Source organism: Pongo pygmaeus, chromosome 1 (assembly GCF_028885625.2).
Source record: "Pongo pygmaeus isolate AG05252 chromosome 1, NHGRI_mPonPyg2-v2.0_pri, whole genome shotgun sequence".
Classification (NCBI taxonomy): Eukaryota; Metazoa; Chordata; class Mammalia; order Primates; family Hominidae; genus Pongo; species Pongo pygmaeus.
Genome location: NC_072373.2, coordinates 194,460,043 through 194,485,316, shown reverse-complemented (window position 1 = coordinate 194,485,316; position 25,274 = coordinate 194,460,043). Strand labels below are relative to the sequence as shown.

Sequence of the window (25,274 nt, the reverse complement as noted above, 5' to 3'; positions counted from 1 at the left end):
TCCTGAGTAGCTGGGATTACAGGCACACGCCACCACACCCAGCTAATTTTGTTTTGTATTTTTAGTGGAGACAGGGTTTCATCATGTTGTCCAGGATGGTCTCGAACTCCTGACCTCGTGATCCACTCGCCTCGGCCTCCCAAAGTGCTGGGATTACAGGCGTGAGCCACCACGCCTGGCCAGAGCCAGGTTAACTACTAAGTCTTCCTCCTGAAAACCTTACTTTGTTCCTCTAGTTGTAAGTGGCCTTTGCCATTGTACCACTCTGGTGGTGCTCAGTTCTGACATGTATTATATAGATCTCTGCATATGACACCCCATCCCAATCTTTTTTTTTTTTTTTTTTGAGACGGAATCTCGCTCTGTTGCCCGGGCTGGAGTGCACTGGCACAATCTTGGTTCACTGCAACCTCCACATCCCAGGTTCAAGCGATTCTCCTGCCTCAGCCTCCTGAGTAACTGGGATTACAGGCCCGCGCCATCACGCCCGGCTAATTTTTTTGTACTTTTAGTAGAGATGGGATTTCACCATGTTGGCCAGGCTGATCTCGAACTCCTGACCTCAGGTGATCTCCCCACCTCAGCCTCCCAAAGTGCTGGGATTATAGACGTGAGCCACCACGCCTGGGTCCCTCCCCCAATCTTACAGGTAAACAAACTCCTTAAAGACCTTAAATATGATAGGTGCATGTCTTGCCGACTGAATGATTCTGTTCCAGGGTCTGTTCACCTCAAACGTGATAGCTTCCTAACTTTATCTCCCCCATCCTGATCCATCCCCTTATCCCAACAGTTTGCCTGCTTAGAAACATGCAATGGCTTCCCGTTTGCAGAGATAAAGTTCATTTTTCTTTTTACTTGGCATTTAAGGCTAGCTATGTTTTGGTTCTTCCCCTGGGTATGACATCCCAGGGGAATGTGTCTCTCATTCCTTGTCTCTTGATCATTGCATTTTAGTAGCCCTTGAACAGTTATATTTGCTTTTCCAGCTAGGACTTTTTATATTTCGCTACCTCCTCCCCACACCTACCAAAATCACGTATCTTTCAGTCAGTAGCAATTTTGAATAAATTTGAGATTATAGTACATCTGATAATAAGAGGTAACCTGAGTGCATATCTGTGCCTACAGTCGTTCTAAGTACATTCCATGTATTAACCATTTAATTATTCCCTACAATCCTAGGGGGAGGTATGATTATAATCTGCATTTTACAGATGTAAGTGAGGCAAGGAAAGATGAAACAGATCCAGGATTGCACAGCTAGTAAAGTGGGTAGAGCTGGATTCAATCCCAGAGTCTGGCTGTAGAGCATGTAAATCTTTGTCCATTTTTTCATGGAACTCCAAGGCACCTGGGGCAGGCAGACTGGTGCATGAGAGAATAAACAGTATTATATCTGTGAGAATTTCAAGCACAGTATATAGGAATATGTATAGAGTAAGGCCTTGTCATTGGAGACAAGTAGAGCGATCTTGGCTCACTGCAACCTCTGCCTCCTGGGTTCAAGCAATTCTCCTGCCTCGGCCTCCTAAGTAGCTGGGACTACAGGTGCACACCACCATGCCAAGCTAATTTTTGTATTTTTAGTAGAGACGGGGTTTCACCATGTTGGCCAGACTGGTCCCGAACTCCTGATCTCAAGTTATCTCTCTGCCTTGGCGTCCCAAAGTGCTGGGATTACAGGTGTGAGCCACTGTGCCCAGCCTTTTTCTTTTTAAAAAATAAATAACATGGGCCGGGTGCGGTGGCTCACACCTGTAATCCCAGCACTTTGGGAGGCTGAAGCAGGCGGATCATGAGGTCAGGAAATCGAGACCATCCTGGCTAACATGGTGAAACCCTGTCTCTACTAAAAATACAAAAAATTAGCTGGGAGTGGTGGCAGGCACTTGTAGTCCCAGCTGCTCGGGAGGCTGAGGCAGGGGAATGGCGTGAACCCAGGAGACGGAGCTTGCAGTGAGTGGAGATCGTGCCACTGCACTCCAGCCTGGGCGACAGAGTGAGACTCCGTCTCAAATAAATAAATAAATAAATAAATAAATAAATAAAATTACAGGCATAACTGCATATTTATCAAAATTGTATCAACAGTTCTTTTTCTAATTTTCTGAAAAAATTGATAACATACATTGTTCACATTATAACTTTTGCAAAAATATTGAGGGCTTCAGTTTTCTCAAGGGCCTTTCTTAGTCTTTTTTAAAAAATTACCTTTTTTGGCCGGGTGCAGTGGCTCACGCCTGTAATCTCAGCACTTTGGGAGGCTGAGGTGAGCGGATCACTAGGTCAGGAGTTCCAGACCAGCCTGGTCAACATGGTGAAACCCTGTTTCTACTAAAGATACAAAAATTAGCTGTGTGTGGTGGCGGGCGCCTGTAATCCCAGCTACTTGGGAGACTGAGGCAGGAGAAACTCTTGAACCTGGGAGGCACAGGTTGCAGTGAGCTGAGATGGAGTCACTGCACTCCAGGCTGGGTGACAGCGAGAATCCGTCTCAAAAAAACAAATTAACTTTTTTTTTTTTTTTTTTTTGAGTTGGAGTCTAGCTCTGTCGTCCAGGCTGGAGTGCAGTGGCGTGATCTTGGCTCACTACAACCTCTGCCTCCTGGGTTCAAGCTATTCTCCCACCTCAGCCTCCTCAGTGACTGGGATTACAGGCGTGTGCCAACATACCCCACTAGTTTTTTGTATTTTTAGTAGAGATGGGGTTTTACAATGTTGGCCAGGCTGGTTTTGAACTCCTGACCTCAAGTGATCCACCCGCCTCAGCCTCCTAAAGTGTTGGGATTACAGGCGTGAGCCACCACACCCAGCCTTAAAAATTAACTTTTAATTGTCAATTATGATATACAAGAAATATGTATACGTTGTGGAATGATTAAATCTAGCTAATCAACATATGTATTGCCTCATTTTTTTGTGTGTGGTGAGAACACTTAAAAACCATGTTGCCCAACTTATTCCTCTTAACTGAAATTTTGTATCTTTTGACCACATCTCCCATCTTCATCTTTTTTTTTGGGAGATGGAGTCTTGCTCTGTCGCCCCACCCAGGCTGGAGTGCAGTGGCACGATCTTGGCTCACTGCAACCTCCGTCTCCCAGGTTCAAGTGATTTTCCTGCCTCAGCCCCCCGAGTAGCTGGGATTACAGGCACATGCCACCATGCACAGCTAATTGTTGTATTTTTAGTAGAGACAGGGTTTCACCATGTTGGTCAAGCTGGTCTCGAACTCCAGACCTCAGGTGATCCGCCCACTTTGGCTTACCAAAGTGCTGGGATTACAGGCATGAGCCACAGTGCCCAGCCTCCTTCATCTTTTAATATTTAAAAAAATTATTCTTTTCTTTCAGGCCTTCATTTTTGTTAATCTCCTCGGTTGTTAACTGGTCTGACCCTGCCATATTTTTATTTGTTGGTGGCTTTGACTGAGTTTTGAATACTTTTATTGTAGAGATGGGGGTCTTGGTTTGTTGTCCAGGCTAGTCTCGAACTCCTAGCCTCAAGTGATCCTTCTACCTTGGCCTTCCTAAGTATTGGATTGCAGGCCTGAACCATCGCACCCAGCTCAGCCTCTTTTTTTTTTTTTTTTTGAGACAGTTTTGCTTTGTCACCTAGTCTGGAGTACAGTGGTGCAGTCATGACTCACTGCACCCTTGACCTCCTGGGCCCAAGCGATTCTCAGCCTCCCGAGTAGCAAGGACTACAGGCATGCTTTATTTTTTTGTAGAGATGGTCTCATTTTGTGGCCCAGGTTGGTCTTGAACTCCTGGCTTCTAGCATTTTTCTTTGTATCCTCTGTAGTCGTGCTAATTTCAGTAAATTCTTATGTATGTGAGGGCTCACTTGATTTATACTTGTGTCTTCACTGTTGCCATGCTTGCTCAGATGTTTATTATCTTGGGGCTCAAACTTACCTATTGAGCAAACATGATGAAATTTACCATGTACCAGGCATTGCGTTAGGTGTTGGAGGAGATACAAGATAAATATAAGGCACAGTCCCTATTCTTTTTCTTTTTTTTTTTTTGGAGACAGAGTCTTGCTCTGTTTCCCAGGCTGGAGTGCAGTGGTGTGATCCTCAGCTCACTGCAGCCTCTTTCTCCTGGGTTCAAATGATTCTCCTGAGTAGCTGGGGCTGCAGGCATGCACCACCACGCCCGGCTAATTTTTGTATTTTTAATAGAGATGGGGTTTCACCATGTTAGCCGGGCTGGTCTCAAACTCCAGACTACAGGCTGCCCACCTGGACCTCCCAAAGTTCTGGGATACAGGTGCAAGCCACCGCACCCAGCCAGCACAGTCCCTTTTATTTATTTATTTATTTTTTTTGAGATGGAGTCTCGCTCTCGCCCAGGCTGCAGTGCAGCGGCACAAGCTCCGCTCACTGCAAGCTCTGCCTCCCAGGTTCACGCCATTCTCCTGCCTCGGCCTCCCGAGTAGCTGGGACCACAGGTGCCCGCCACCACACCTGGCTAATTTTTTTGTATTTTTAGTAGAGACGGGGTTTCGTCATGTTGACCAGGCTGGTCTCGAACTGACCTCAGGTGATCTGCCCGCCTTAGCCTCCCAAAGTGCTGGGATTGCAGGTGTGAGGCACTGTGCCTAGCCTGATTATTGTATTTTGAAATAAAAACTTTGTGCAAATTTGTTTTCTCTCTTGTCATGTAAGTACCCACATAGTAGCCTCAACTTTGCCTCTTGGCCAGCAAAGCCTAAAGCATCTGACCCTTTGGAAAGGTTATCAGCCCCTTCATCATTTGTCTAACAAATGCATTTAGCGCAGATGGCCAGTAAGAATCAACCTTGGCCAAGCACGGTGGCTCATGCCTGTAAACATATACTTTGGGAGGCCAAGGCAGGTGGATCACTTGAGGTCAGGAGTTCCAGGCCAGCCTGACCAACATGGTGAAACCCCGTCTCTACTAAAAGCACACAATTAGCGGGGCATGTTGGCACACGCCTATAATTCCAGTTGCTTGGGCAGCTGAGGCAGGAGAATTGCTTCAACCCGGGAAGCGGAGGTTGCAGTGAGCCAAGATCGCGCCACTGCACTCCAGCCTGGGCAACGAGCAAAATTCCGTCTCAAAAATAAATAAATAAAAATAAAAATAAACCCTAATGAATAGTAATTCTCAAAACTGTAAGACTCCCAAATGGTAGGAACTGATATTTTTTAATATTTATGCCCAGCAACTCATAGTAAAGCAAATAAAAGTCAGTAATTAGTCATCCCAAAACAATTTCCAAAGCAACTCCTCAATAAATAATAAGAGCACATCTGGCTCTGAAGCCTATGTTTGATTCCCAACTCCACCAACTACTAGTTGTGAGACCCTGGATAAGTTACTTAATTAAATCTCACTATCTGTTGTCCCTTATCTATAAAACTGTTCCTACTTCACAGCGTTGTTGAACACTGAATAAATTAATATATGTATAAAGTTCTCAGAAAAGTGCTTGGCACAAAGGAGTACTCAATAAATATTGTTAATTGGGCCAGTATCAAAATGACAGTGAAAAGACGCGACTTCAACAAGCTGGTTTGGGTAGTCATGTGGTCATTAAACAACTATATTCTCATGAGAATTCAGAATTTAGCTTTATGGCAAACTCAGAATGTAAGACACTAATTCCATCTTGAAAACCTGTAAAAAGAGCAGTAGGCTCTGTCAACAACAAACCCAAGCCTATGCCTAATTCCAGGTTGAATGAGTCTGCTCCTTAAATAACCCTATCATTCTGTGCCTCAAGTTCTCAATGTACAACACAGAGAGGAATCAAACATGCCAACTGACGCACCTGAACGTTTCTACCTAGACCAATGGTTTTTAAACTCATGCTCTCAGGCTGTGCAGAGAGGTTGGGGCAAAGTAACTTTCCCATCTGAGTTATCCCGGCCCAGTAGATCAGACTGAATTGTCAAGAACTCATAATGACTACTTTCCCAGAACTTATCTTTTTATCACATTACAAAACTTTTATAAGCTACCAGCATTTCCTTATCACTCGAGCCTCTATTTCCTTGAAAACCAGTGGTCATGCACTATTACTAAAGTAAACTACTCCTTGAGGGCAGGTATCAGATCAAATTCCTTTTTATATCTCCAGTGCCATAACACACAACTACCCATTTTAACCATTTTTATATGTACAGTTCAGTGACATTAAGAACATTCAGGCCAGGTGCGGTGACTCACACCTGTAATCTCCACACTTTGGAAGGCCAAGGTGGGCGGATCACTTGAGCTTAGGAGTTCAAGACCAGCCTGACCAACATGGTAAAACCCCGTCTCTACTAAAAATACAAAAATTAGCTGGGCATGGTGGCGCAAGCTTGTAATTCCAGCTACTTAGGAGGCTGAGGCACAAGAATCTCTTGAACCCGGAGGACAGGGGTTGCACTGAGCCAAGACCGTGCCACTGCATGCCAGCCTGGGTGACAGAGTGAGACTCTGTCTCAAAAAATATATATAGATATGTGTATCTATATATATCTATAAATGTAAATAATGAGTATAATTTTTGTAGTAACAGGTCTGTAAGACTGGAATTCTGCTTTTGGGGAGTACAATTTTACTTAATTGGGGCTCCAAGTTAACATTGCCTTTCAAAATTGATGGCAAATGTTTATTTGTTAATGCTGATCTGTCGTGAAGTTTTATGTGTGTCATCTTTGAAAATGTCTTCACACAGATGGTACTGCCAAATATATTAATCCCTGAGCATGTGATTTTAATTGAGCAGATTTATCTTTTGGAAGGCACAGAAGTGTGTTAGATTCTTGATATTTGTCTTTTAGCATACCATAACATTGCAGATAAATCGCTTCCAATTGAAGATTAGATGGAAGCTCCTTAGCTGCACAGTTAGACATATTTTGAAATATGGAGATTTACGTTACCCATGCATTAAGGTTGGAAATATGCTGGAACTGTAGTTTGAGCTCAGAAGATGTGCTCTTGTGTGGGGATGGAGATATCACTTCTTGTTCAACTTTTGATAGTATGAGAAGTGAATAAAGTAATTCGACATTTCTTAAAATTGAAACATTTATTGTCATTAGTATTATTTTATCACAGTACGTGTTTCCCATAGAAGTGCTGTTTTGTCCTCTAATTTTATTTTATTTCTTTGAGACAGAGTCTCCCTCTGTCAGCTAGTCTGGAGTGCAGTGATGAGATCATAGCTCACTGCAACTTCAAGCTCCTGGACTTAAGCGAGCCTCCGGTCCCGGCCTCCTGAATAGCTGGGACCACAGGCATACACCATTGAGTCAGGCTAATTTTTTTTTTTTTTTAGTTTTTGTAGAGACGGATCTTGCTGTGTTCACTAGGCAGGTCTCAAACTTCTGACCTCAAGCTGTCCTACCTTGGCCTCCCAAAGTGTTGGGATTACAGATGTGAGCTACTGTGCCAGGTCCTTGTAATTTTAAACTGAAATCATTAAGAGACATTATCAAGTCTGCAGCAAAAGCTAACTTCAAAGCTATTTGGTATCCACAACAGTAATAGTGGTTAAGGGTGGTTCTTGTTGAAAAATTTCATACTCAGCCCTGAGCTTTTCAAGAAACAAAATTTTTCTGCTTCTAACTCATCAAACTGTGGGGTAGGGCAAGTCAGGATATTCACCTTCTTTTTCTCAGCACTGCACTCCAGCCTAGGTGACGGAGACCATGTCTCAAGAAAAAAAGTCTGCAGAGAAACTGCTGATAAATAACCTTACATTTTCACAACGTTTGCCAATTTTTCCAACTAAGTCCTTCTCTTCTCCACGCATATTTTTGCCATCACTTGCTTTTCTGTAAGTTGGGAATATTGTGATGAGTGCTTAGTCTGGTAATATCAATGTATGTTGTATTCTTGGCATATCTGTGGTGTCATTTCATAATAAACACAATGATTTGCCATCAAATTCAGTAACAAAATGATTCACACTTCACACTGTGCCTTAAAAAGGTAACATCAACGTCTGCTTTTCTTGTTTTGATGTGATGGATATGCACTGGTAATTAAAAATAATAATAAAATGTGATACTGCCTAGGCATGGTATGTGAAATGCTGTTGAGTTATAACTGTGTCACTGCAATTTGTAGCAGAGCAAAGCAGTGAGACCACTGAAGGCAGTTCCTGTTGCAGCTACTCAGATCTCCTTAGTGTGCAAGTAGCCATATGTAAATGAATGTGACTGTTCCTATAAAATTGTTTATAGGTGTGTAAATTGGCATTTTCCCAGCCCAGCAGCTAATATGGGGGAAAAAAAGAAGTTGGAATATTGTATAATTTTTACCTGTATTGAAGTATTTTTTTGATTAAAAAAATTTTTTTAAACAGAAACCATTCTTAGCTCATGGATGGTACAAAACCAGACAATGGGCTAGATTTGGTCTGTGTGCCATAGTTGCCATCCCCTATTATAGAAGGCTCTGTATACATGACTTATTTGGAAGTGATCTGTTTTCTCTCCAAACTCATTTATAGTAATTTCACCAGTCTTGGATCAATCTTGGTTTCCACTGATACCATGAAAACTACTTGGAGCAGACATTGCACAGTTTTCTGTGGTAAAAACTAAAGGTTTATTTGCTCAGCTGTCATCTTATTCTTAGTATTTTGTTTTCCATTGGGGAATGGCTGAGATTACATTTTGTTATTCATTAGATACTTTGGGTTAACTTGACACTGTCTTCTTTTTTTCACTTTTAATTGCTATCATCATGCTTTTGAAACAAGAACACATTAGTCCTCAAGTATTACATAAGCTTGCTTGTTACGCCTGGTGGCTTAAAGGACTATCTTTGACCTCAGGTTCACAAGAGTGGGCAAAGTGTTTCCTTATGTTCTGTAGTTCTCAATAAAAGATTGCCAGGGGCTGGGTACTGTGGCTCACACTGTAATCCCAGCACTTTGGGAGGCTGAGGCTGGCGGATCATGTGAGGGCAGGTGTTGGAGACCAGCCTGGGCAACATAGTGAGACCCTGTCTCTATTTAATTAAAAAAAAGAATGCCAGGCCGGGCGCGGTGGCTCATGCCTATAATCCCAGCACTTTGGGAGGCTGAGGTGGGCGGATCTGGGAGGCTGAGGTGGGCGGATCATTTGAGGTCAGGAGCTTGAGACCAGCCTGGGTAACATGGTGAAACCCTGTGTCTACTAAAAATACAAAAAAAAATAGCTGGGTGTGGTTGTGCATGCGTGTAATCCCAGCTACTAGGGGGGCTGAGGCGGGAGAATTACTTGATCCCAGGAGACGGAGGTTGCAGTGAGCCGAGATCGCACCATTGCACTCCAGCCTGGGCGAGGGAGTGAGACTCTGTCTCCAAAAAAAAAAAAAGAAAGATTGCCAGGGGTACTTGAGGTGAGATAAGGAAAAAAAAATTCAGTCTTGTTTACCATAGGAGATACAAATGGTATGGTCCTAGAATGTTAGCGTTTACCCTTTGTTTGGATTTGGAAACTATATCGTTGTTTAGGGTCTACTAATGTGTGGAACATGGGAGCGTTCTGAGTGACACGCTGGTCTAAGGCACTGTTGTCCTTTATTTGGATCATCATTATTATTATTTTATTCTTTTTTGAGACAAGGTCTTGCTCTGTCACCTAGGTTGGAGTGCAGTAGTGTGAACATGGCTCATTGCAGTCTCTGTCTCTTGGGCTCCAGCAGTTCTCTTTCCTCAGTCTCCCATAATATTGGGATTATAGGTGTGAGCCACTGCTCCCGGCCAGCCTGGATTATTATTATTATTATTTTTTTTTTTGAGACAGAGTCTCGCTCTGTCCCCCAGGCTGGAGTGCAGTGGCGCAACCTTGGCTCACTGCAACCTCCGCCTCCCGGGTTCATGCCATTCTCCTGCCTCAGCCTCCTGAGTAGCTGGGACTACAGGCGCCTGCCACCATGCCTGGCTAATTTTTTGTATTTTTAGTAGAGACGGGGTTTCACCGTGTTAGCCAGGATGGTCTCGATCTCCTGACCTTGTGATCTGCCCGCCTCGGCCTCCCAAAGTGCTGGGATTACAGGCGTGAGCCACCGCACCTGGCCCTGCCTGGATTATTTTGGGCATTATCTACTAATTTCTTCTATTCGTGACCCATTAAAATCTGTTCTCCACTCAGCAGCGAGCATGTGTCATTGCAGTTTGTGGTATTTTGAAACATAATTATGCTCCTATTTTGTGCTCTAAACACTCCAGTGGCTGCCCTCATTACCCAGAGGAAAACCAAAGTCCTTACGATGATTGCAAGGCCCTGTCCATTCAGCCATGTTTCTGACCTGATCTACCAACAGCTCATTGGTAACTTTTTGCATTGCAGACATTCTTTTTTTTTGAGACAAGAGTTTCGCTATGGTTGCCCAGGCTGGAGTGCAGTGGTGCGATCTCGGCTCACCACAACCTCTGCCTCCCAAGGTTCAAGTGATCTCATGCCTCGGCCTCCCAAGTAGCTGGGATTACAGGCACCAGCCACCTCGCCTGGCTAATTCTTTGTGTTTTTAGTGAAGACGGGGTTTCTCCACGTTGGTCAGGCTGGTCTTGAACTCCCGACCTCAGGTGATCTCCCTGCCTCGGCCTCCCAAAGTGGTGGGGTTACAGGTGTGAGCCACCACGCTTGGCCAGCATTGCAGACATTCTTATTTTTGTGTCTTCCTCAGACAGTCAAGCATGTTTCCTCCCCAGGGTCTTTGCATTTGCTGTTTCCTCAGATAAGGCCCAGTATACTCTTTTTCTTCCGTCTCTGCTGGCTGTCTCATTAGAGAGGCCTTCCCTTAATGCGTGATATAAAATTGTGTAACTTTTACTCCTCCATGTGGCCCCCATTGCTCCCTAGAATGTCAGTTCCATGCATGAAGGGACTTTTAAATTATTGAACCTCCAGTGTCTAGAATAGTGCCTGGCATGTAGTCAGTACTTAATAAATTATTTGTTGAATAAGTGGACAATTAGTAATGTGTAGAAGGAAAGAGGGTCTATTGTGAAGTCTCCTTGCTAATACACTGCTGTTTGGCCAAAGGAGGTTCAGGAAATAGAGGCTGACAAGTATGCCTGTGGCTGGCCAGATGACATGCAGGACAGGCTAGGCGGGAGGAGGGCAACTGTGGTGGCAGGGGTGACTCAGGGTTTCAGGTGTCTCTTCGCCGTCACAGAGTAACTAAAGGCCAGAGCCTCAGATTTGCTTCTTCACTCATCGCAACAATGGGGAATTGAAGACTTGTTGGAATGATAAAATTCTTGCCGATATCCAAGAAGAGGTTAATCAATAGGAAATATGATGGAGTAATAAAATGGGAGATTTATGTGTGTGTACTTTTGCCATCTGGTTAGAATTAGAGTGAAAGATGGATGTATTGGAATAGATTGTGTTTTTTTGTTGTTTTGAGACAGAGTCTCGCTTTGTCACCCACGCTGGAGTGCAGTGGCACTATCTTGGCACACTGCTACCTCTGCTTCCCAAGTTAAAGAGATTCTCCTGCCTCAGCCTCCTGAGTAGCTGGGATTACAGTCATGTGCCACCACGCCCGGCTACTTTTTGTATTTTTAGTAGAGACATGGTTTCACCATGTTGTCCAGGCTGGTCTCGAACTCCGGACCTCGTGATCCGCCCGCCTCGGCCTCCCAAAATGCCGGGATTACAGGCGTGAGCCGCCACGCCCGGCTTGGAATAGGTTGTTTTTTAAATTCAACATGTTACAGCGTAAGAGCAGTTTGCAGTCCTGTAGCAGACATGGGATTTCCCTCACTAGCTAGGCAGAGCTGACTGATGTGAGCCCCGTGTGCCTCTGGAGTGAGGAATCGGGGGAAGAAGTTTTGGCTGATGTAACCTAGGCTGAATTAGAAGAATACATAGCGAGAAGACATGAAAAAGTATTTTGAGTGAGTTTTTAAAAGTGCTATATTTGTACTTATATTAATAAATAAACACATATCGACATCGTTATTTGGTAAAGGATCTGAATACTAAGCCTCATCTGGATAAAACTATTATCCTGTTAGTAATTTTTTTTTTTCTTGAGGCGGAGTCTCACTCTGTCCCCTGGGCTGGAGTGCAGTAGTGCGATCTCAGCCCACCACAAGCTCCACCTCCCGGGTTCACGCCACTCTGCCACCTCAGCCTCCTGAGTAGCTGAGACTACAGGTGCCTGCCACCACGCCTGGCTAATTTTGTTTTTGTATTTTTAGTAGAGACGGGATTCCACCATGTTAGCCAGGATGATCTCCTGACCTCATGATCCGCCCGCCTTGGCCTCCCAAAGTGCTGAGATTATAGGCGTGAGCCACTGCCCCTCTAATATGAATAACAACAAAGCTTTGATAAGCCAGGAGTGAGGACATCTAATTACTTACGTGAGCTTGCTGGTCTTGGAACTTGGTTTTCCTGTTTGTTTTGGAAAACGCTGGACACAGCTTTGATGTGTGACCATGTTCATAGATCTGGGAATAGACAACTGGAGCAGAAGGGAATTTTTGTGCTTTTATGGGTGGGTACGGGGAGTTATTTTACCTTGAAATGCGTTTATTAAATTCATTTTAGTATGCCTCTGTTCATTGCTTTCTTATTTTAAACATCTGATTTTTGTCAGGTTCACCAGGTTAAGTTTTGTGGAGCTTGTGAATTAGTCTTGCATAATGAAAACCTTAGCATCTGAAATATTGCCAGTGAAAGTATCAGGTTACAGTAAGGAAGGCTTTTGCTTTCCATACTGTGGGAGGTTAGATGAATGAAAACCTGTCAGACAGAGGCAGACCATCTCATACTTTGAGAGAAAAGCTTGGGTCCTTTTGGAGTAAAGCTGAGGGCTAAAGTAGGGTTTGTGTTTATAGATTTCGAGCATCAGTAACAGAATCTGCATTTGGGTAGCCATTTTATCACTACTTATTTTCTCTCATTTCAGAAGTGTATCCTGACTTGTAAAGTGAAGAAGCCAGTGGTGCTGCGGGTGTTCTTTTGGGGTAGTGTCTGGGATCCAGTACGAGTTGAATCATTGTTCAAATAAGGTAAAAGCATGGTGGTAAAAGAAACTAATAACTTCACTAATTTGTAAAACCAATCTTAAGAATTGATTATTTCGAGACCAGCCTATGCAACATGGTGAGATCCTGTCTCTACAAAAAATAAAAAAATTTAACCAGGCCTCATGGTAGACACCTGTGATCCCAGCTACTTGGGAGGCTGAGGCAGGAGGATAGCTTGAGCTCAGTAGTTGGAGACTGCAGTGAACCATGTTCATGCCACTGCACTCCAGCCTGGGTGACAGCAAGACCCTGTCTCAAAAAAAAAAAAAAAGAAAAGAAAAAGAATTGATTATCCAGACGATTCGTTAATGGAAGTTCTGGGTTCTTATGAAACAGTATTTGTTTGAAAAAGGTTGTCTGTAAACTTGACATCTGTAATCATTGTTAATATTTTGGGAAGCAGTCCCTTTTCATGCTTATGTTACTTGGATGTATACCTGTTTTAATTTAAATTGGGGGCCGGGCGTGGTGGCTTCCACCTGTAATCCCAGCACTTTGGGAGGCCAGGACAGGTGATCACCTGAGGTCAGGAGTTCGAGACCAGCCTGGCCAACGTAGTGAAACCCCGTCTCTACTAAAAATACAAAAATTAGCCAGGCATGGTGGCAGGCACCTGTAATCCCAGCTACTTGGGAGGCTGAGGCAGGAGAATCACTTCACTGCAGAAGGTAGAGGTTGCAGTGAGCCGAGATCTTGCCACTGCCCTCCAGCCTGGGCAACAGAACAAGACCTTGTCTTAGAAAAACAAAAACAAACAAAAGCTTTATATATGTGCAAAAACACTATAGTAGACATACCAGACCATCAGCTCCCTAGGGCTTTTTATGAAAAACAGCATTCCTTCCCCACTCCCCTTCCCAGCCCCTTAGAAGCAGTCATTTTCAACTCTCCAGTTCCTTTTGGTATATCTCTCTAAATCATAAGCCTCTTTTGCTTTACAGTGTTTGTTATTATTTATTAACTTCACTCCTTAGATAGTGGTAGTTTTTGTTAGGCTTACCTGACCACCTCACATGCCAACATTGTCACTCTGGGGCTGGGCACCGTGGCTCACGCCTGTAATCTCAACACTTTGGGAGGCCGAGGTGGGCAGATTACGAGGTCAGGAGATCGAGACCATCCTGGCTAACATGGTGAAACCCCATCTCTACTAAAAATACAAAAAATTAGCCGGGCGTGGTGGCGGGTGCCTGTAGTCCCAGCTACTCTGGAGGCTGAGGCAGGAGAATGGTGTGAACCCGGGAGGCAGAGCTTGCAGTGAGCGGAGATCGCGCCACTGCACTCTAGCCTGGGCTACAGAGCGAGACTCTGTCTCAAAAAAAAAAAAAAAAAAAAAGTCACTCTGGTTATAATATAATTTTAGTCATGGCAGTGTCATGGTTTACAACATTATTATGATTACGTAGTGATTATTCACAGCCCAGTCATTTTACATGTTGTGTTTACTTTTCCTTTTTTGTACAACTATTTGTTTTCTGTTTTTAATAATCTTTTTGTCTATTTTGCTTAGTTTCTATGTCTTTATCAGTAATTTCTCCCTAAACTCTAACCATAAGTGTAAATCTTCCACAGTACATTTAAGCATTTTGGCTATATTATAAATTTTATCTTGGGCTAAGTGCAGTAGCTCACACCTGTAAGCCAAGTACTTTGGGAGGCCAAGGAGGGCAGATCACTTGAGGCCAGGAGTTCGAGACCAGCTGGCCAACATGGTAAAACCCCATCTCTACTAAAAATACAAAAATTAGGCCGGGCGTGGTGGCTCACGCCTGTAATCCCAGCACTTTGGGAGGCCAAGGCGGGCAGATCACGAGGTCAGGAGATCGAGACCATCCTGGCTAACATGGTGAAACCCCATCTTTACTAAAAATACAAAAAAACTAGCCAGGCGTGCTGGTGGGTGCCCGTAGTCCCAGCTACTCACTCGGGAGGCTGTGGCAGGAGAATGGTGTGAACCCAGGAGGTGGAGCTTGCAGTGAGCTGAGATCGCGCCATTGCACTCCAGGCTGGGCAACAGAGCGAGACTCCATCTCAAAAAAAGTAAAAAATAAAATAAAAAATTAGAGCCATTTCTGTAAGCAGTTCATATGCTATTCCAGAAGGAAATCCCAGAGAGACGAGCTACACTGATCCATGTATCTGGACTAAGTTCTGGTTGAGTGTGTGGATCTACCTGAGGTGGAGTCAGTGTCTCTAGATAGCTTCGAGTAGTATTTTAAATAATTTTAAGTGGAAGCAGCAGGTCGGGTTCTCCTTGATTTCTTTTGTAAACTTAGATGATTAGTATGATCCAAAATGGTAGTAGATCTTTAAATCATTTTTGGTCTCTTATGTAGAGTTGTGTTTGTATTTAAGACATCTCCGCCTGCTCCCCCAAACTCATGTGGAGAGTTACTGCAACAGGAAAGGCTTAGTGGGTAGAGACTAGAAATGGCAAAAATAAGTGACAAATCGAAAAGTGACTGGACAGTACTAGATTGGGTTCTCAATTTGAAAAGATATAATCATCGTTGTTCTCAAGGACAGTGCTGCTCAAAAGAAGAATGTGAGCCACATGTCATTTAATATTTTTTAGTAGTCACATTTAAAAAAACATGAAATAAATTTGAACGATATGTTTTATATAATTCAATATATCCAATACATTCTCATTTCAACATATAACTGATATAAAGAATAGTGAGATATTTTACTTTCTGTTTATACCAAGCCTTAGAAATCCCATGTTTATTTTATACCTGTAGCTCATCCCAGTTCAGATCAGCCACATTTCACGTGCTGAGTTTACATATGTATTGGATGGTACAGTTCTAAGAGTTCATACTTCTGAAGGAACAGATAAACTAGTATGATTAAGTTAATGAATAATGGCCTGCCACATTCCAAACATAATACAAAACAGTGATGTAGTAATATAAAACAAAATAAATCTAACACACACGTTTTTTTCCTCCTCTAAACCTCCATGTGATCATCTTTGGGAAAATGATTTGATCTTAAAAAGACCATTGTCTGTAAAAGCTGTCAAACAGCTTATTTCTCCTACTGTAGTTCTATCCAGGCTTTATGTAGAACTCTTTGTAAACAGTAGATGTCTGTATATCAGTACGGGGGTGATCTGCAAAGAATGTCCATGGCCCACTGGCCCTGAATCCCATTCTCAGTTTCTTCAATTAGAATCTTGATGGATGGACATTTTTTTAAAGTTCTGTAGGTGATTACAGTATTTATCAGTGTTTAGCCCAAGGCTTTAATAGTAATACTTCTATTTTATTTTATTTATTTATTATTATTATTTTTTTCGAGATGGAGTCTGGCTCTGTCTCCCAGGCTGGAGTGCAGTGGCGCGATCTTGGCTCATTGCAAGCTCCACCTCCCGGGTTCACGCCATTCTCCTGCCTCAGCCTCCCAAGTAGCTGGGACCACAGGCACCCGCCACCAAGGCAGGCTAACTTTTTTTTTTTTTTTGTATTTTCAGTAGAGATGGGGTTTCACCGTGTTAGCCAGGATGGTCTCTATCTCCTGACCTCGTGATCTGCCCACCTCGGCCTCCTAAAGTGTTGGGATTGCAGGCGTGAGCCACCGCGCCCGGCCTATTTTATTTATTTTTTGGAGGCTCTGTTGCCAAGACTAGAGTGCAGTGGCTTGATCACGGCTCACTGCAACCTTGACCTCCCAGGCTCAGGTGATCCTCCTGCTTCGGCCTCCTGAGTAGCTGAGACCATAGGCACAAGCCACCATGCCCTGTTAATTTTTGTATTTCTTATAGAGATGAGGTCTTACTATGTTGCCCAGGCTGGTCTCAAACTCCTGGGCTCAAGTGATCCACCCGCCTTGGCCTCTCAAAGTGCTAGGATTTCAGGGGTGAGCTACTGCACCTGGACAGTAATTCCATTTTTAAAAATAGTTAAGTGTCATGATTAGCTGCTTAATTTAGCTTAGAAAAGATTTATCATAATGAGAGCTGGAAGGAAACCACAGGTCGTTAATGTAGATTATAGTGTCTTTATTAAGTTAGGAAAGCTGAGAATTTCTCTTAAGAATTGAGAAGAAAATATTCCCCAATGGTAACATACTCATTTAAAATGGGAACTAAAATTACCGTTACCATCCCTGAGAGACATAGGAGAGGAGCCTCTGGGGTGAATTGAAGATTTTTTTTAAGCTGCCAGCTGTACTATTCATTTTGTTTCCCCAATGATTAATTGCATAGATGATCCTGAGCTTAATAGACACCCATTGACTGAATTTTCAGAGGAGTATCTCAAGTTGCTTACACTGGGGATGTTGTGATGAAAAAGTTCTAAATGAACTTTTAGCTTGCTGTTGATTTTCCCTGCTAAAATCCAGTATCGAACAGATTTGTCTTCCAAAGGTGAATGTGACCTTTTGACTTAGGTCTTTCTTGATAATACGACCTTTCCTTCTAGCACACCTCTTCAGTATGACACATGCTAATTTAGCCAGTAAAGATATAAAATGCTTTATTGCTGTGTAGGAAGATACCTGATCACTTATTACTTGTAGGCAGATTTGTTTTGTTTGTTTGTTTGTTTGTTTGAGACGGAGTCTCGCTCTGTTGCCCAGGCTGGAGTGCAGTGGCGCGATCTCAGCTCACTGCAAGCTCTGCCTTCCGGGTTCACACCATTCTCCTTCTTGTAGGCAGGTTTTAATAAATAGCAAGAATATAGAATCAGTTATGAAATCTGTTTACTCCCAGGGAAGTTCCTAAATATCTCCCTCCAACCACTCTGGTTCTGTGGCTAAACATAGTTTAAGGTGTTTACTCACTTGTGTGTCAGGCACTTGGTATGTACTTCCTTAATTCTCATGGCAGTCCTGTAAGGTGTAGGTCACATTTGGAAGATGGAGAGACTTAAGTATTTTGTCCAGGAATGGGTGGCAGAGCCAAGATTGAACCCAGTTCGTTTTTGCTTCCAAAGCCTCTACTTAACTGCCGAACCTGGCCCAGTATTACAAAGTGACTTGTCCATTTAGGACTGGGCATTTTAGATTGATAATTTGCTTTAGTGTATTTCCTCACCTAACACCCACCTTAGTGCCCCTCTTGAAGTAACACTGTATTGTTATGGACATATGGACAGCCCGGAATGGAACGTGGATTCTAGTCTCAGTTGCTTACTGTGTGCTGAGATTATGCACAGATTTGCTAGTTATCTATCTCTTTTGGTCTTAACTGTGAAATATGGGTAACATTACCCTTATCTTTTTTTTTTTAATATCTGTTTGAGAATAGTTGAAGATTTATTGAAAATTGTGAAGATATACAGTTTATATTTGCTAGGGCTGCTATAATAAAGTACCACAAATGGAGGCTTCAACAACAGCAGTTTTATTGTCTCACAGCTCTGGAGGCTAGAAATTCAAAATCAAGGTGTCGGCAGGATTGGTTCTTCTAGAGAGCCGTGACAGAAGGATCTGTTCCAGGCCCCTCTCCTTGGCTTCCCTGTGTCTCCACATATCAGGTTCCAAATTTCCCCTTTTTATAAGCATCATATACCTCAGTAAAGACCCTGAACTTCAAATGAGGTTACATTCTGAGGTACTAGGGGTTAGGACTTCCCATATATGATTTGAATGGGTAGATGGGTCACAACTGGACCCATAACAGTTCCTATGTACCCCATGCCCAGTTTCCACTGTAAATAACATCTTACATTAGTATGGTACATTTGTCACAATTAATGAACCAGTGTGAAACCTTACTATTAACTAAAGTATCATCCTTGTTATGAGCATATAAGAAAACTTTAGTTCAAAGAGAAGCAACTTGGAAAAGATCTTACTAGTGATCTTTTTGACTTTACTCTGGTGCCTTTTTACACTGTTAACCAATACAAATGAAAACCTCCAAAGTCACAGTATGAGCCTGAAAAGATTAAAAAATAATTTTCTACTTACAGTTAGGTACAAGACAGGAAACTTTTTTTTTTGGCTGCATCTAGTGCCCATGGCATGCATGGCACAGTAAGTGTTCAGTAAATCTTGATAAGATGAACAGAAGAATGCTCTTGGTACTTGCTGGGCCATATTTTTGAAGCATAAACTCCAATCTTACCAAATAACTGTAAAGTATAGCAATTGTGAAATCTGCTTTAATGAGAAAGCAAAAATTATTTATTTTTTAAATTTTAAGTTCCAGGATACATGTGCAGAAAGTGCAGGTTTGTTACATAGGTATACGTGTGCCATGGTGGTTTGCTGTACATATCAACCTGTCATCTAGGTTTTAAGCCCCGCATGCATTAGCTGTTTGTCCTAATCTAATGTTCTCCCTCCCCTTGCCCCCCACCCCCCAAAAATTATTTTTTAAAATTGTGAAATGGTCCAGATGTGGTGGCTCACACCTGTAATCCCAACACTTTGGGAGGCCGAGGCGGGCGGATCATTTGAGGTCAGGAGTTTGAGACCAGCTTGGCCAACATGGTGAGACCGCGTCTCTACTAAAAATACAAAGATTAGCCAGGCATGGTGACATGAACCTGTAATCCCAGCTACTCGGGAGGCTGAGGTAGGGGAATTGCTTGAACCTGGGAGACGGAGGTTGCAGTGAGCTGAGATTGCACCACCGCACTCTAGCCTGGGGTACAGAGTAAGACTCCTTCTCAAAAAAAGAAAAAAAAAAAAAAAAGCCAAGCGTGGTGGCGTACCTGTAGTCCCAGCTACTCAGGAGGCTGAGGTGGGAGGATTGTTTGAGCCCAAGATGCAGAGGTTGCAGTCACCTCTGCAGTAAGATTGAGCTACTGCACTCCAGCCTGGGCAACAGAGCCAGACTCTGTCTCAAAAACGACAAACAACAACAACAACAAACAAGAAGAAAAATTCCAGTTACTGTGTGGAAATCATCCTTGAGATAAGCAGTGCCCCTCTGCCTGCTGTATTTTGGAACCCATGGAAAATACATTTCTCATTGAATTTTCTCCACCTCTCTAAGTTACTGAGAAGTAATGTGGTCCTGTTCCTTTAAAAAGTAAATGATGGAAGAAGTGGAATTTGCCATATGATATGAGCAGAAACTAATTCACTCGCTGAAAAGGGGGAAGGAAATGTGATCTCTTGCTGGTTCTGATGGAAAGAAGCCAGCAGCACAGTGTCCATCACCCCAGTAGGATTCTGTAGCCGAGCTCTAACTTGCTCTGGAACCTCTCATTTCCAAGTGAGGTTGGTACTACCTGAATTTGGATTGTCTCAGGTGCAAGTGATAAGTTTAAGTACAGTCAGAGAAGGTAAGTGGCCAAGTCCCTGGACAGTTGATACCTATTTTCAGGCAGATTGGCTTGTTGTAAAAAAGGAGTAGATTATAATATGAATATTTATTTATTTATTTATTTTTGAGGTAGAGTTTTACTCTTGTTGGCCAGGCTGGAGGGCAGTGGCGCGATCTCAGCTCACTGCAGCCTCCGCCTCCTGGGTTCAAGCAATTCTCCTGCCTCAGCCTCCCGAGTAGCTGGGATTACATTTGCATGCCAACACGCCTGTCTAAATTTTTTTGTATTTTTAGTAGAGACGGGGTTTCATCATATTGGTCAGGCTGGTCTTGAACTCCTGACCTCAGGTGATCCACCTGCCTCGGCCTCCCAAAGTGCTGAGATTACAGGCGTGAGCCGCCGCGCCCTGCCTATAATAAGAATCTTAAATAATTTCTTCTGCAGTTAATTTCAGAGTCACAGTGTATGTGTGGGTGAGGGTGATTCTCCTTTAAAAGCAAAGTTTCTTTACCACCTAATTCCATTTTTTAGGACATGGCTGAAGTAGTAAAAAAAGGAATGTCCCACTCTATTGGTGTATAATTTTTAAGTTTTTTTTGTCAGCAATACAGCTGTTCCAAATCATCATTTTACTGATGAAAAAATAGAGGTAAAAACACATGCCCCAAATAAGAGTTTGTGGTTTATTCAGTAGGAGCCTTAGTTTTGGTAAATTTCTCTCATTTAGGGAGCCTGAACACTTGTTTGGCAGTGGTTATGTTTTTCAGCTTCTTACCTACTAGTGTAGCGAGATCAGTTCCACCCAATTCCAGGGGTATTGATACTTTGTGGGGAGAAGAAAGAGGGAAGAATGCAATTAGTAATAGTCAAACAGGAGGCCAGAGCAGCTTCTTTTGTTATTTGTTAACTGATACTAGGGCTTGAAAGGAGGTAAGTCAAGAAGAGGTAGGATGGGCTCCCTGCTGGATAGACGGGAGCCCATATTCCCCGCACCCACTCACAGAATACGGGGCATCCAGGGGCTTTTGGAGACTGAGTTCTGTTAGAACAGGTCTGTTTTACAACTGGGAATCCAAAACATCCAGAGTGAATAGCAGTACTTTTAGAAAGGAATTACCCTAGGCCGGGCACGGTGACTCACGCCTGTAATCCCAGTACTTTGGGAGGCCGAGGCAGGTGGATCACTTGAGGCCAGGAGTTCAAGACCAGCCTGGCCAATATGGTGAAACCCCATCTCTACTGAAAATACAAGAATTAGCTGGGTGTGGTAGCACGTAGCTGTAATCCCAGCTACTCGGGAGGCTGAGGCAGGAGAATCACTTGAACCCAAGAGATGAAGGTTGTAGTGAGCCAAGATCATGTGCCACTGTACTCCAGCCTGGGCAACAGTGCGAGACTCTGTCTCAAAGGAAAAATAAGGGAATTACCCTTTTTCTTGCATTGAAGGTGACAGAAAAAAGGTCAGCATCATTTTTTTTCTGTGCAGTTTAGTATGAATTTTCTGAGAAACAGATGACGCAGTGTGCTTTTTTATCATCCAAAGAGATACTAGACTAGAAAAGGAAGAACAGAGATTGACATTTTGGACATTTTGGAGGGCTTGGAATTGAACCTCCATGGATAAGAGCTGGTCCAGTATTTGTTACATTGGCAGTGTTATGCCAGGCTTGCCATTCCTTAATTGCTGTAAAGTATTTCAGAGGTTATTTTGGGGGAAACTGTTTTGTTTTTAAGGATAGACCCGTCTTGCTGTGTCCTCCAGGCTGGAGTGCAACGACACAGTGGTAGTTCACTGCAGCCTTGAACTCGTAGGCTCAAGCGATACTCCTGTCTCAGCTTCCATAGTACGTGGGACCATAGACACAAACCACTGTGCCCAGGAGAGACATTTCTTAATGGCTACTTAGAAAAGTAATCCATGTGTCCAACATGAGTTATTTATTTATTTATTTATTTTTGAGACGGAGTCTCGCTCTATCTGTCACCCAGGCTGGAGTGCAGTGGCGCATTCTCAGCTCACTGCAAGCTCCACCTCCCAGGTTCAAGCAATTCTCCTGCCTCAGCCTCCCGAGTAGCTGGTACTACAGGTGCCCGCCACCACGCCCAGCTAATTTTTCTATTTTTAGTAGAGATGGGGTTTCACCATGTTGGCCAGGCTGGCCTCAAACTCCTGGCCTCAGGTGATCCACCTGCCTCGGCCTCTGAAAGTGCTGGGATTACAGGTATGAGCCACCGCGCCCAGCCGAGTTTGTTTTTTAATCTGGAGAAAACAATACACAGAATTGGGTGTTTTGTCTTGGCCGTTATCTTGACAAGAGCTAAGGACCAAGTATTGTTTTCCTGAAGGCATGGACTTTACTGGCATCCCTTAACCCTCCAGTTTCTGAACACACAGGAGTGTTTTTGCTGATTTTTGTTGGTGGTGGTGATGAAATTTGCCAGGCTGGTTCCACTGGTTCCCCAGATGCCAAACAAACAGTTGAAGTGAGCTCATTTTTTGTTACAGTGGATTTTGGACACCATAGAGTTAGAAGCTGTAGCCTTTTGGGGTTGCTAATGAAAAAAAGTAGTTTACTATGTATTTCTCCCCTCTCATGATACTTTTCTCAGTGGTTATGAAGTATTCTCATGTCTAAAAACAAGTTGATGGAACAGCCTCCACTGGGAATGACATTTTGGACTACTTCATGTCCTGTAATTGGGGGAGAGTTTAAGGTTGTACTTTGGAGTTTACTTTAGATGTGTTTGAGTTTGAATCAGAATGTTATTTGCTGTAATTGATTCTCTTTTTAGATGTATTTGCAGAGCACACACATGGAAAAGCACATAACCCAGGCTGTTGTGCAGTGGAGCAATCATTGCTCACTGCAGCCTGGACCTGGGCCCAAGCCATCCTCCTACCTCAGCCTCCCAAGTAGCTGGGACTACAGGAGCTCACCATCATGCCCAGCTAATTTATTTATTTTTTTAAATCTTTTGTAGAGACAGGGTCTCACTATGTTGCCCAGGCTGGTTCGACATCCTGGGCTCAAGCAGTCCTACCCCTCAACCTCCCAAAGTGCTGGGATTACAGGTGTGAGCCAGTGTTCACGGCTGTGTGTCTCTTTTTTTAAATAAAGTCTTTTTTAAGGAGGAAAATACACGAAAGGAGCTGCAGAAACTGGCTTTATCTATCCACACTTGTTAGGATTTTGACCAAGAATACAGTCTGCCTGCAGAGTATTGATAATGTTTGAAGCTGGATGACGGAAACACTTGGATTCCCTATACTGTTCTTTCTACTTTTGTGTATGTTTGAATCAGTACTTCTATAATAAAGTAAACAGGCTGGACACATTGGCTCATGCCTATAATCCCAGCACTTTGGAAGGCTGAGGAGGGAGGATTGTTTGAGCCCAGGAGTTTGAAACCAGATTGGGCAACATGGCGAGACCCTGTCTCTACAGAAAATACGAAAAGTTAGCCAGCTGTAGTGGCACATGCCGGTAGTCCCAGCTACTCAGGAGGCTGAGGTGGGATGATCGGTTGAGCCAGTCAGGGAGGTTGAGGCTGCAGTGAGCTATAATGGAGCCACTGCACTCCAGTTTGAAACAACAGGGTGAGACCCCGACACACACACATACACACACACGTGCACGCCTGCTCGCACAGCTATAAGACAGGCCCTTTTAAACCTTCTTTAAAGTCATAAAAAGGCAAAGTAGCTTTACTGTGAGAAGATTTCCAAAATGGACATGGACTCTAAATAATTAAAAATACAGTTCTATTTGTTTAGGTTTTTTTTTTTTTTTTTGAGATGGAGTTTCGCTCTTGTTGCCCAGGCTGGAGTGCAACGGCGTGATCTTGGCTCACTGCAACCTCTGCCTCCTGGGTTAAAGCGATTCTCCTGCCTCAGCCTCCTGAGTAGCTGGGATTACAGGCATGCACCACCACGCCTAGCGAATTTTGTATTTTTAGTAGAGACGAGGTTTCTCCACGTTGGTCAGGCTTGTCTCGAACTCCCGACCTCAGGTGATCCGCCTGCCTCAGCCTCCCAAAGTGCTGAGATTATTACAGGTGTGATCCACTGCGCCCAGCCAGGTTTTTTTAATATCAGAAAAAAGCAGGTAGATGTTTGATTTCATATTAAAAATAAAATAATGTACACAACTCATGGAATGTTAACTTTTTTTTTTTAGAATAATGGGGGAGAAATCTGCCTAAAAAATTAAAGAAAGAAGCAAGTGCTCCTGCCCTTTCTTTCCGTCTCATATCCCTCCTTCTCCTGTTCCCTTCCTGTTAGCTTCTTTCTGCTCTGCAGAAATAATCACTGATAACAGTTTGCTGTATGTTCTTATATAGATATGTCTTATATGTACATCTGTAACTACAGATTTCGTATTTTTAAAGTAAGTTCTACCAAATTCCACAGAATTCAGTATTTAAAATTTTAAGAATTTCAGTACCAAGTTCCAGGATAATTTTGTTTTTATAACACAGGCAAACTTTTTTTTTCCCTCCCAGATGGAGTCTCTTTCTGTTGCCCAGGCTGGAGTGCAGTGATGTGATCTCTGCTCACTGCAACCTCTGCCTCCCGGGTTCAAGCGATTCTCCTGCCTCAGCTTCCAGAGTAGCTGGGATTACAGGCGCGTGCCAACACACCTGGCTAATTCTTGTATTTTTAGTGGAGACGGGGTTTCACCATGTTGGTCAGGCTAGTCTCGAACTCCTGACCTCATGATCTGCCTACCTTGGCCTCCCAAAGTGCTGGGATTACAGGCATGGGCCACTGTGCCCAGGCTTTTTCTTGTCTTTTTTTTTTTTTTTTTGAGATGCAGTCTCTTTCTGTCGCACAGGCTGGAGTGCAGTGGCGTCTCGGCTCACTGCAACCTCCACCTCCCGAGTTCAAGCAATTCTCCTGCCTCAGCCTCCTTAGTAGTTGGGATCACAGACGCATACCACCACACCAGGCTAATTTTTGTATTTTTAGTAGAGAAGGGGTTTCTCCATGTTCGTCAGGCTGGTCTTGAACTCCCGACCTCAGGTGATCAGCCCACC

General features: G+C 43.4%; 1 protein-coding gene across 2 annotated transcripts in view; it reads left to right on the top strand.

The window, feature by feature from the left end:
* The window catches only part of THRAP3 (thyroid hormone receptor associated protein 3), a 77,740-nt gene that overhangs the window by 19,100 nt on the left and 33,366 nt on the right, over positions 1-25,274 (top strand). For both annotated transcript variants that reach the window (XM_054495792.2, XM_054495779.2), the window contains exon 2: positions 12,888-12,990. The gene's annotated coding sequence lies outside the window, so the exon portion shown is untranslated. The remainder of the gene's footprint in view (positions 1-12,887; positions 12,991-25,274) is intronic.